Source organism: Heptranchias perlo, chromosome X (genome assembly GCF_035084215.1).
Source record: "Heptranchias perlo isolate sHepPer1 chromosome X, sHepPer1.hap1, whole genome shotgun sequence".
In the NCBI taxonomy this organism is placed as follows: domain Eukaryota; kingdom Metazoa; phylum Chordata; class Chondrichthyes; order Hexanchiformes; family Hexanchidae; genus Heptranchias; species Heptranchias perlo.
The window spans coordinates 22,986,987-22,997,908 of NC_090370.1; the positions used below are offsets into that span (position 1 = coordinate 22,986,987).

Consider the following 10,922-nt stretch of genomic DNA (forward strand, 5'->3'; position numbering starts at 1 on the left):
CACTTCCGCACTCAGTCTGCAAAATAGAGAGAGGGGAAATAAAATAAAAGACAAATCGGTAAACTGAAAATGTGCACGGAGAACAACATCGAGCGGAGAATGTGAACAGAATTTACTATCCAAGCCCGACGGGCCGAGTGGCCTCATCCTGTCCTGTAAAATACGAACAATCCCCAATTCTGCTGGGTGAGATTATTATTTTCTGATTTTCTTTTTTTGGCAAATATAAGAGCGGACGGGGTCCCGCACCACGGGGTAAACGGGTCAGATCCAGACCTGGCGCTCAGTGTTCGTGTTCATATTGAGCACGGTATTCTATCCGTGTAAAAATACAATCGCGGGTTTCTTGCTTGATATTCGACAAATTCCCTTGTTGTGTGTTTAATCAGCGGAGCGAATGTTTTGCGAGTTTCGTGATCTTCATTTTCAGGAAATTAGTAAATTCGTCTCGAAACATGAGTTTTCCAGTTTCAATTTCGCTAAATGGAGTTGAGGTGCAGATCAGCGATGAGCTGTTGTGATTCCGCCGCGCCGGTTTAATAGGAATTCGACGTTTCAGTGAAGTGAAGTGAACCGTCTCAATCCGGTTTATTTCTTTATTTATAACATTGTTTATTTTGAGTGACAGATTTATCGAAAATTCTGTGAGAGTTCCGTTGTCAGTTTTCTGATCAGTTGGAATCTGAAGAAGATAAAAATAAGGAAAGAAAAACATTACAAAGGTCAAAACTCGAACTGATACAATCACCTTGTCTCCGTCTTTAAAGGTGATTAGTTCTCCCCGGAGATCTGTTCAATCTTTATCCCTTCAGCCACATCACGAGAACACATTATCTGCTCATTATCACATCGCTGTGTTTGGGATCATGCTGGGCGCAAATTGGGTGCCTCGTTTCCTGCATGACAGCAGTGATTACACTTCAAAATGTGTTTTATTGTCTGTAAAGCGCTTTGGGACGTCTGAGGTGGTGAAGGGCGCTATCTAAATGCAATCCATTTTCCTGTTGCCCAATGTGACAGGTACCATATTGGAATCGTGTCGACTGGCGTATGCAGGAAATTTTCGGGGAAAATTGGATAAAGGCCTTATTTCGGCGCAGGTAGCGTGACGCCCTGTTTCCCCGCGCACAATGACCTGGCGCAGGCAGGACGCAAGATTCGACTGTCCCGAAGACTCACCTGCATTCAGCGTTCCATTCCGGGCCTTGCACGTGGGATCAATGCAATATGCGCTTTCCACCACCAGGGGAGCTCAATCTCTTAAAGGGAGGATGTTTCTTCGAAATCTGTCAAAGGTCGCTGGTACCTGTTATTTGCTGAAAATAACAGTCTACTGTCTGCACGGAGTCTGAACTGAGATGAGACATCACACAGGTAAAACACAGATGCAGGTTCCATCCTTCTGTTCACACGCTGATGAGTTATGTTAAAACATTGAATAAAGGATGTACACAACTAAATCCCACATCCTCCAATCTGCACGCCAGTCCTCACCAATTTGTCGATCTCAGTTGGTACCAAGCCTGGAGAGTGCATGCAACAAGCTTCTCTGCTGATGCTGAGAGACCTTGTTGCAAGAGGTGGGCAGAAGGAGGGACATCCCATATTTGCAGAGGTTGGGCGGTGGGGGTGGGCAAGAGGCCCTCCAGACATATATCCAAAAGGCAGCGGGGGACGAAGTCATTGCCAGGCGCACAGTAGCATGGACTTCGATGCAGTGCAGGAGGAAGTTCAATGCTTTGACATTAGTGGTCAAGGTGAGTGAGGTCAACTCTCAAATGATGTCACCTACCAATTGCACCACGCACGACATCCCCATCACCCAGATACCAACAAACTCTTTCCATCAGTACTCAACTCTTCAAACCAGAGACTTCCTCTCACCCTTACACGTTATCACTGTTGCAAGCCGCCCACCAACAACTCACAGGTCACACACACTGGCAGCTATCAGCCATCACACAGACACAGGTCCCGCTTTCTTGCAGGTGAAAGTGGCGCATATCAGGAGGAGCAAGTGGCAGCGGCATTTAGCCCGTCGAACCGGTTCCACCAGTCATCGTGGAGCTGTGACCGAGCTCTATATATCCGTCTTAGCCTCATATCCCGCAATAACATTGGTTCACAGAAATCTATTAATATCAGATTTAACATTTACAAGTGAGTTAGCATCAATTACCTTCTATAGAAGAATGTTCCAATCGTCTCATTCTTTCCTTGCAGAAGCCGAGGTTAAGTGGATACAACACACCTGGAAAAAAGAAAATGTCTCATGATGTTGTGAAGATTGAAGCTGAATATGAATTTATCCCATTTCACGCGATGTCATGAATGCAGAATGAAAATGCTCCTGAAATTGGGCGGTAATCAAACCCCAGCTTTCTGTGTGGCAGGCAAGAATGAGACCACGAAAACATCAATTCCCAAGCGGCAGTTGGCTGCATGTGGCCTCTTGGAAACCTGTCTGAAAGAACATACAATCTTACAAGTCGAAATTGAGGCTGTTTGATGAGAATTCAGCAACTATGCGGTTCCAGTGGTGCAATCGGTGAGCGTGTGGTACTTAAGTAACAGTAATTCGGTTCTAAAAATGCTGAGGTTATGAGTTCGAGTCTCACGTGGAGCAGTTGAACCTTTTGCATCTGAATATTTCCACCGGACTTCAAGGTCCAGCAGGTCTGTTCCATTCGGCATCTCCTTCTTCGTGTTCTCAGGTGGGCACTTTGGTTCCTCTGGCCGGCCGGATTACAAAGCAGCTGTGAGTTTAGTTGTGAATAGGCGGAAGAGAGGGGCGATTGGCGACAGCATGAAATGGGAAAGGAGGCGAGACGAGATCTGAAAATCTAAAAAAACGAACGCACAATTCTTCTTTTAGTGAAACAGGCATTCTTCTGTTTGAAGTGCCGTGTGGGAATATGGGGATCGGGCGGGAAAATAGAGTCGAGGTCGAAGATCAGCCATGAATGGCGAAACAGGCTCGAGGGGCCGGAAGGCCGACTCCTGATCCAATTTATTTTGTTCTTTTGAAACAGCTGAGCCGCTCCTCGTTCCTTGGCTGTTTGATCAGCAATATCCCTCCCCGCCTATCCGCTTGATCCAGTTTGTCGCTCCCACTTTCACATTGAACTTGTTTCACTTTCTGGTCATGTGATAAAAATAGCGGAGTGCAGAAGGTTCATAACCCGCAGGAAGATCAACGGTGGAAGGAATGAAAGCAGCGATTTTGCTTCGACAACAAAGAAGAAACGCTCACTTTTCCTTCATTTTTCGTTGTTCTCTCTGAGAGCAAACTTTGGGGAAAGTGAAGCGAACTTCGGTGACTGTAAAATCACCAGGGGTTCTTGCTGCACAAGATGAAATTGGCGACATCGGCATCTGAGAGGCTGAAATGGTTAACATTGTTCCCGAGTTTCGGTAATAGGCGGCGCGGATTGATTTGGAGCGCTGAATGTCTCTGCATTCTGCCGCCCACGTAGATGATGCTGGAAGTGTCTGCAAGGAGTGGGTGGGGGTTAAAAAGTATTTAATTTTTTCGAGCAAAGAAATCAGATCCGCCCATCTAAACTCAGTGTTCACCATCCAATTGACACGCTACAGATAAATGCACCAATCCAATCATTTCCAGGTAAATATGGAAGAGAATCACTTTGAAGCAGTTCAAACACGAAGCAATCTCTGTACAAACAAGGGACGGGTGGTGTGAACGGGCAATCAGTGGACTTTCCAACTGATCATCTGCAGTCCGAATGTTTCTGGTAAAAATGGTGATCAGAGAAGAACAAAGTCCTTTTCTGTAAATGCTCACCAAAAGTCAACATATTGACACACATCGCAGGCATCGTCTCTCCCGCAATTGTTCCTCCGCTGGAAAAGCAGAACTTCCCAACTGTTTTAAACTTAACAGCCTGAAAAGGGACTTGCATCCTGGATCCTCAGATCACTACTTTGCTTAAAAGTCGAATGCTTTACCGACTGAGCTACCCAGGCTTACAGTTTTATGCGTCTCCATCATAAAGATTCATGGTAGGTGTCTAAATTATCTCCATGGGCGTCGAACAAGAGTGAGGTTCCGTTTTATAAAATTCTCAGTCATGTCTTGAGGAAAATCCTTGTTTGTTTTGAACCTGATGTGAGAAACATGGAGAGGTAACTCGTGAGTTTACAATTCTTCTTGTTTGTGCCAAATGTCTTGTCATTCGTGAGCACCAATGAAAAAAAACACTTTTCCCAGTGCCTCAAAAGCTAAACCTGTCCCACACGGGAGCTGGAAAAGGTCTCTCGCCCTGTGAGAGGATCAACAACTGAAAGCGGAATAATTCCACCCGTTACTCAGTGACACCGGGTAACACATTAAACTTCCGAATTTTCCGACACAACACTTCAAACAGAAGAATGTCTGTTTCACGAAAAGAAGAATTGTGTGTTCGGTTCTTTAGATTTAAAGATCTCGTGCCGCCTCCTTTGCCATTTCATGCTGTCGCCAATCGCCCCCTCTCCCGCCGATGAACAAATAAGGTCACACCTGCTATTGCAATACGGCCGGCCAGAGGACCAGAAGTGCCCACATGAGAACACGAAGAAGGAGATGCTTCATGGAACAGACCAGCTGTGTCTTCAACTCGGGTGGAAGTGTTCAGAAGCAAAAGGTTCAACTGCTCCACGTGAGGGTCGAATGCACAACCTCGGCGTTTACTGGAGCCTAATACTGTTATTTAAGTACTGGGCGCTAACCGATTGCACCATGAACACGGCGTACGATTTATTGCCACCAAACTCCGTCATTTTGGGCCTGTGAGATTGCATGTTCTTTCTGACAGGTTTCCAAGTGGAAACATGCAGCCAACTGCCGTTCGGCCATTGGTGTTTTCGTGGTCAAATTCCTACCTGTCACACAGGAAGCAGAGGTTTGATTACCGCCCAATGCAGGAGCATTTTCATTCTGCATTCATGACATAGCGTGAATTGGGATAAATTCACAATCAGCTTCAATCTGCACACCATCTTGGGACATTTTCTTTTCTCCACGTGTGTTGTGTTGACGAAACCTTGGTATTTTGTCCTCTGGAGCTGAAACTTGCTTTGGAATTCAGTCAATTCTGCCTTCTGTATCGCTGAAAAAATGTGCGAAGCAAATGAGTGAATATTCACCGTAAGTTGCGAAACAGCCGTGCTGGATTAGGATTTAAACCCGGGACCTCTCGCCCAAACAATCATTAAAACCGCCGTAAGCGATAATTATACCCCAAGACCAAACTGCCGCCACGAACAAGGCCGTGCAGCCAGTATACAATTCGCAGCCACCCACAGCCGACCAGCCAGCCTTTCAATCTCTTCTGTTCATCCAATCTCGTGTTTTATTCCGATGTCCAGCAATGTCAAGTTGAGCACTAACTATTTCAAGTCACCAATATTGGACGAGCTTTACCACATTCGTTTTGAATGACCGACTTATATTATCAATTAAAGCTTTGCAGAATTTACTCCTCGAAAGCTACATTGTCATCTGTCTCGTCATCCGCAGGTTATACACTGAACCATAAGTAAAATAAAATTGCTAACTTTTCACTGTGAGGGGGAAGAGAGATAAATGTGGATACATTAGCTCCGAATTCATCAGCTGGGATGCACTTTTGCTTTTCCGACCGTCTCAGTCTTTCTTTCTTTACCCTTCTCTGTTGGTTTTGCAGGTTCGATCAGCATTGGCCGTTCAAGGAAGCCTGAGAAGTCCACCAGAAGAAAATACAAAGATTCAAGAGACTGAGACAGGGAGATTAAAGTATAGGAAAAAAGAGTGCAATTGTCAACTTTTGCGAATTAGCAGAATTTAAGATGGAGCTGGGAACAATTCCTTCATGTATTTTGAAATCCTGCAAGAGAACATTAGATTTCCAACTGAAAGTGCCCGCGTTGCGGAGAATCTTTCCGAGAGTTTGAAAGACGATTATTTCGCTTGAACCCAAACACTTCCGATGCAAGGAAGATATGAACATGCCTCGGAAAAGTCGATTAAATTATTAGCCGAAAGCCTTAACCATTCAGCCATTTCTATACGGTTATGCATCAGAATGCAAACGGTTATCACAGGCGATCTGGCAGACTGTAAATTCTTTCAGACAGTTTTCCAAAGCGATATATGTAACGTGCTGCCGTTTAGAAATTGAGGGTTAAGTGGTGGAAATCTCGCTTTCTTTGCGATTCAGTAGGTTTCGTTTCCCAGCCATTCCGGAAACTTTTAGCATGAAGCACCCATGAGATTGCCTGAATTGGGATCAATTCAAATTCAGATTCCGTCCACACACCTTTTTGAGACATTTTCTTTTCTGCTTGTATGTTGCGTCGATGAACACTTTGCATTCTGTCCTTTGGTTCTCAAACATGCTCTGAATGTAAGTCAATTCTGCCATCGGGAACGCTGACAGGATGTGAGAAACCAATTGGTGATTTTTGATTAAAATTGTGACACAGAGGGGGCTCGTCTGGCATTTGAACCAAATGCTCGTCTGGCATTTGAGACTCTCCCATTTAAATCTCCATCTACGGGCTGAGTCTGAATAAATCCGTCAGCTTGTGATTCTTTGCGAGATAGCGGGAGATGTTGAGAAATGTGCTGAAGATTTCCGTGGATTCATTAATAGTGCACATTCTCACAAAGATTAGAATATGGACTTTCACACAGACGTTCAACAATTTTTATTTATTGATCACAGCCTGCTGGAGGGAGGAACGCATTGGGACATCCGGGTTTGTTGGAAAGACTGTGCTTGTGCGGGGAGCAAAGGGCCAAATGGCCGAGCGGACCTTTTTGTTCCCCGAGTCCATCACAGCCTCAGACTGACGAAAGGAAGCAGAGGTTCGTGAAAAAATGGGCGAAGAGCAGTTATTGAGTAGATTTTGTGGGCCGGAGGGTGAGTTAGCAAGGTCACTTTTCCCAGTTCTGTCACTTCCTTTGCTGTTTACATACCGTTCGTTTATTTAATGTTGAAATCAGTAGAGCCGAAATTAAAATTGCCTCTTCTCTCCGCGATATTGAATGACCCGCCGTGTGTTTTTGTATTGTATATTTTAGTTTAAAGCTCGGTTTTATCATAAACCGATGGACGTCAAAGTCTGCCGTGGATGGAGGACGGGTTGATTTTCTTGAAGGGGCAAATCTCACTGGGCAGGAAAAAGGACCTCCAGCCGAATGCACAGAAATAACTCCGTAAGTGAATAAAAATGACAATGTTCTAAGTGCAATTTAAACCCACATCTACAGAAGAAATCGTGAACTAAACACCGCGTTTTAGATCGCTCGACCACCTGAGCCAATACTGGAGACAGCCTTCCTGACTGAAATCTGTGTGTGGGAGTTAGTCGTGTATCGATCCCCTTCCGTGCGACGAGGCCCGGCAGGCGGCTGGCAGACACGGCTCGGAATGGGACTCGCTTCACTCCGGCATCAGCGGCTGGTTTAGAAACCGCTCTGGCTGCTGCTCTTACTCGGCCACCCAAACTCTGGGTACTCCGCAGAGGTCGGTCCTGATTTCACTCTTCTGGATCCGGCTCCAACTCTTTACTGTTGACGGGAGCGCGTCTGGTACCAAGTGAGTCAGAACCGTGTGCAAATCACGACACGAGTACATCGACTCGGGGACTGGCGATTGGTTTTATATTGGGTCATTCTTTAACGTATAGGCTGTTCAAAGTTTGTGTAATAGTAATTACCATGATTATTTCCAGCTCCTCCTGCTCACTGGTGCTCGGTGCTTCACCCTGTGATTTACACTCAGTCTCACCAGACACATCCTCTCGAGAGCGTGCATCTGGGCTGTTGATGGAAACGGTGAATCGGGTGCAGCAACAGACGCTTCGGAGTTACCAAGCTTACTGTCATATCCTTACTTCTTTAAATGGTGGGAGACCTTACAATTAACAACAACTTACATTTATATCGGGCCTTTAACACAATAAACTGTCCCAAGGCGCTTCACAGGAGCGTAATCCGATAACATTTGACACAGATCCACAAAAGGAGATATTCGAAAAGGTGAAATAAAACTGAGTGAAAAAAAGGTCGGTTGCAATGAGCGTCATAAAGGAGGAGAGAGAGGCGAAGGGGTTTAAGTCGGGTATTCCAGAGAATCAGGGCCAGGCAGCTGAAGGCAAGACCGCCAATGGTGGAGCCATTAAAATCAGGAGTGCAAAAGGGGCCATAATTTGAGGAACACCATGATCTCGGAGGGTTGTAGGGCTGGGGGTGGTTTCATCAATAGGGAGAGGCGAGGCCACGGAGGGATGTGAACACAAGGATGAGGATTTTAACGTCGAGACATTGGCGAACTGGGAACCAATGTAGGTGAGCGAGCACGGGGGTGATGGACAGTTGAAAAGCGAAGCAACGTGTGCAGGATTGGAGGGACAGTGTGACTCGGGATAATGGGTCTTCGGCAGTGACAACATCTCTTGAGCATTAAGTTATTAAGCAGCTGGAAGAGGCGGGGAGATGAGATATTTGTTTCTATTTATCCTGTCATCTGCAAAATCCATCGTCTCTCAGTGACCTTGCAAACTGACCCACCTCCCTTCAAAATCTACTCAGTAACGACACCTTCGCCCATTTTTTCACGAACCGCCCCTTCCTTTCGTCAGTCTGAGGCTGTGATGGACTCGGGACCGAACAGGTCCCCTCGGCCATTTGGCCCGTTGCTCCCCGCACAAGCACAGTCTTTGCAACAAACCCGGAGCCGCTCCTCCCTCAAGCAGCGTGTGATCAACAAATAAAAAGGGTTTAAAGTCTCTGTGAAAGTCCATTATCTAATGTATGTGAGAATGTGCACTATTAATAAATCGAGGGAAATCTTCAGCTCATTTCTCAACATCTCCCGCTCTCTCGCAAAGAATCACAAACTGACGGATTTATTCAGACTCAGCCCGTCGATGGAGATTGAAATGGGAGAGTGTTCAATGACAGACGAGCATCAGGTTCAAATGCCAGGTGATCTCCCTCTGTGTCACGATTTTAGTCAAAAATCAGCAATTGGTTTCTCACATCGTTTCAGCGTTGCCGATGGCAGAATTGATTCATATTCAGAGCATGTTTGAAAACCAAATGACAGAATGCAAAGTGTTCATCGACGCAACATCCGGGCAGAAAAGAAAATGTCTCAAAATGGTGTGTGGACGGAATCTGAATATTAATTGATCCCAATTCAGGCAATCTCATGGGTGCACAATGCAAAAAGTTTCTGTAATGGCCGGGATTCGAATCCAACTGACTTGAAAACAAGTGAGATTTCTCCTGCTTAAACACCAATGCCTAAACGGCAAAACTTTACATTTGTAGCTTTGGATACCTGTCTGAAAGAATTTAAAGTCTGCCAGATCGCCTGTGATAACCGTACGCATTCTAATGTACACTCGTGCAGCAATGGTTGAATGGTTAAGACGTGAGACTTGTAATCTAATGGGGTTTTTCTCGGGATTTTCGCCTTCTCCTTGCATCGCAGCTGTTTGAGTTCAAATTAAATGATCACTTTTCCAACTCGAGGAGAGATACTCCGCAACATGGACACTTTGAATTGAAAGCCCGATGGTCTCTTGCAAGATTTCAATATACACGAAGGAATTGTTCCCAGCTCCATCTTAAATTCTGCTAATTCGCAAAAGTTGACATTTACACTATTTTTTCCTGTACTTTAATCTCTCTATCTCTCCCTGTCTCAGTCTCTTGCCTCTTTGTATTTTCCCCTGATGGACTTCTCAGGCTTCCTTGAACGGCCAAGGCTGATCGAACCTGCAAAACCAACAGAGAAGGGTAAAGAAAGAAAGACTGAGACGGTAGGAGAAGCAAAAGTGCATCCCAGATGATGAATTCGAAGCTAATGTGAATGCAGCTTTAGAGCAGTAAATTCTGCAAAGTTTTACTTGATAAAACAAGTCGTTCATTCACAACGAATGTGGTAAAGAGAGCCTAATATTGTTGACTTGAAATAGTTCGTGCTCAACTTGACACTGCTGAACATCGGAATAGAAAACGAGATTGGATAAACAGAAGTGGCCTGAAAGGCTGGCTGGTCGGCTGTGGGTGGTTGCGAATTGCACGCTGGTTGCACGACCCAATTCGTGGCGGCTGGCATGTCGTGGGGAAGAATCCTCGCTGCGGGCGGTTTTGCTGATCATTTATGCGAGAGGTCCCGGGTTCAAATCCCAATCGAGCGGTGTTCTGGCGCCACTTTTGTTGAAAATTCACTCATTTGCTTCTCACATCGTTTCAGCGATGCAGAAGGCAGGATTGACTTAATTCCAGAGCCTGTTTCAGCTCTCGAGGACAGAATAACGAGGTTTCGTCAACGCAACACACGTGGAGAAAAAAGAAGTCTCAAGATGTTGTGCAGATTGAAGCTGAATATGAATTTATCCCAATTCACTCGATTTCATGAATACCGAATGAAAATGCTCCTGCATTGGGCGGTAATCGAACCCCAGCTTCCTGTGAGGCAGGCGAGAATTCGACCAATGAAACACCAATGGCCGAACGGCAGTTTGCTGCATGTGTTCACTTGGAAACAGACTGCAAGAACAGAGAGTCTCAACGGCCGCAAATGAGGCTGTTTGCTGCGCGACTTACCGACGTGGGGCTCCAGTAGCGCAATCGGTCAGCGCGCGGTACTTATATAACAGTATCCGGCTCGAGCAATGCCGAGGTTGTGAATTCGAGCTTCACCTGGAGCAGTTTTACTTTTTGCTTCTGAACATTTCCACCCGAGTTCAAGATTCAGCTGGTGTGTTCCATGAAGCATCTCCTTCTTCGTGTTCTCCTGTGGGCACTGAGGGTTCTCTGGCCGGCCGTATTACAATAGCAGGTGTGAGTTTAATTGTTTATAGGCGGGAGAGGGGCGATTGGCGTCAAAATGAAAAGGCAAAGGAGACGGCACGAGATCTAT

The 10,922-nt window shown here is 45.6% G+C and overlaps 1 non-coding gene across 1 annotated transcript; it reads left to right on the forward strand.

Annotated features, from left to right (window-relative positions):
- The first annotated feature begins 10,615 nt into the window (after window positions 1-10,615).
- On the forward strand, window positions 10,616-10,710 carry trnai-uau (transfer RNA isoleucine (anticodon UAU)). The gene is made up of 2 exons: window positions 10,616-10,653; window positions 10,675-10,710. It is a non-coding gene; the product is annotated as a tRNA-Ile (tRNA).
- The last annotated feature ends 212 nt before the right edge of the window (window positions 10,711-10,922 follow it).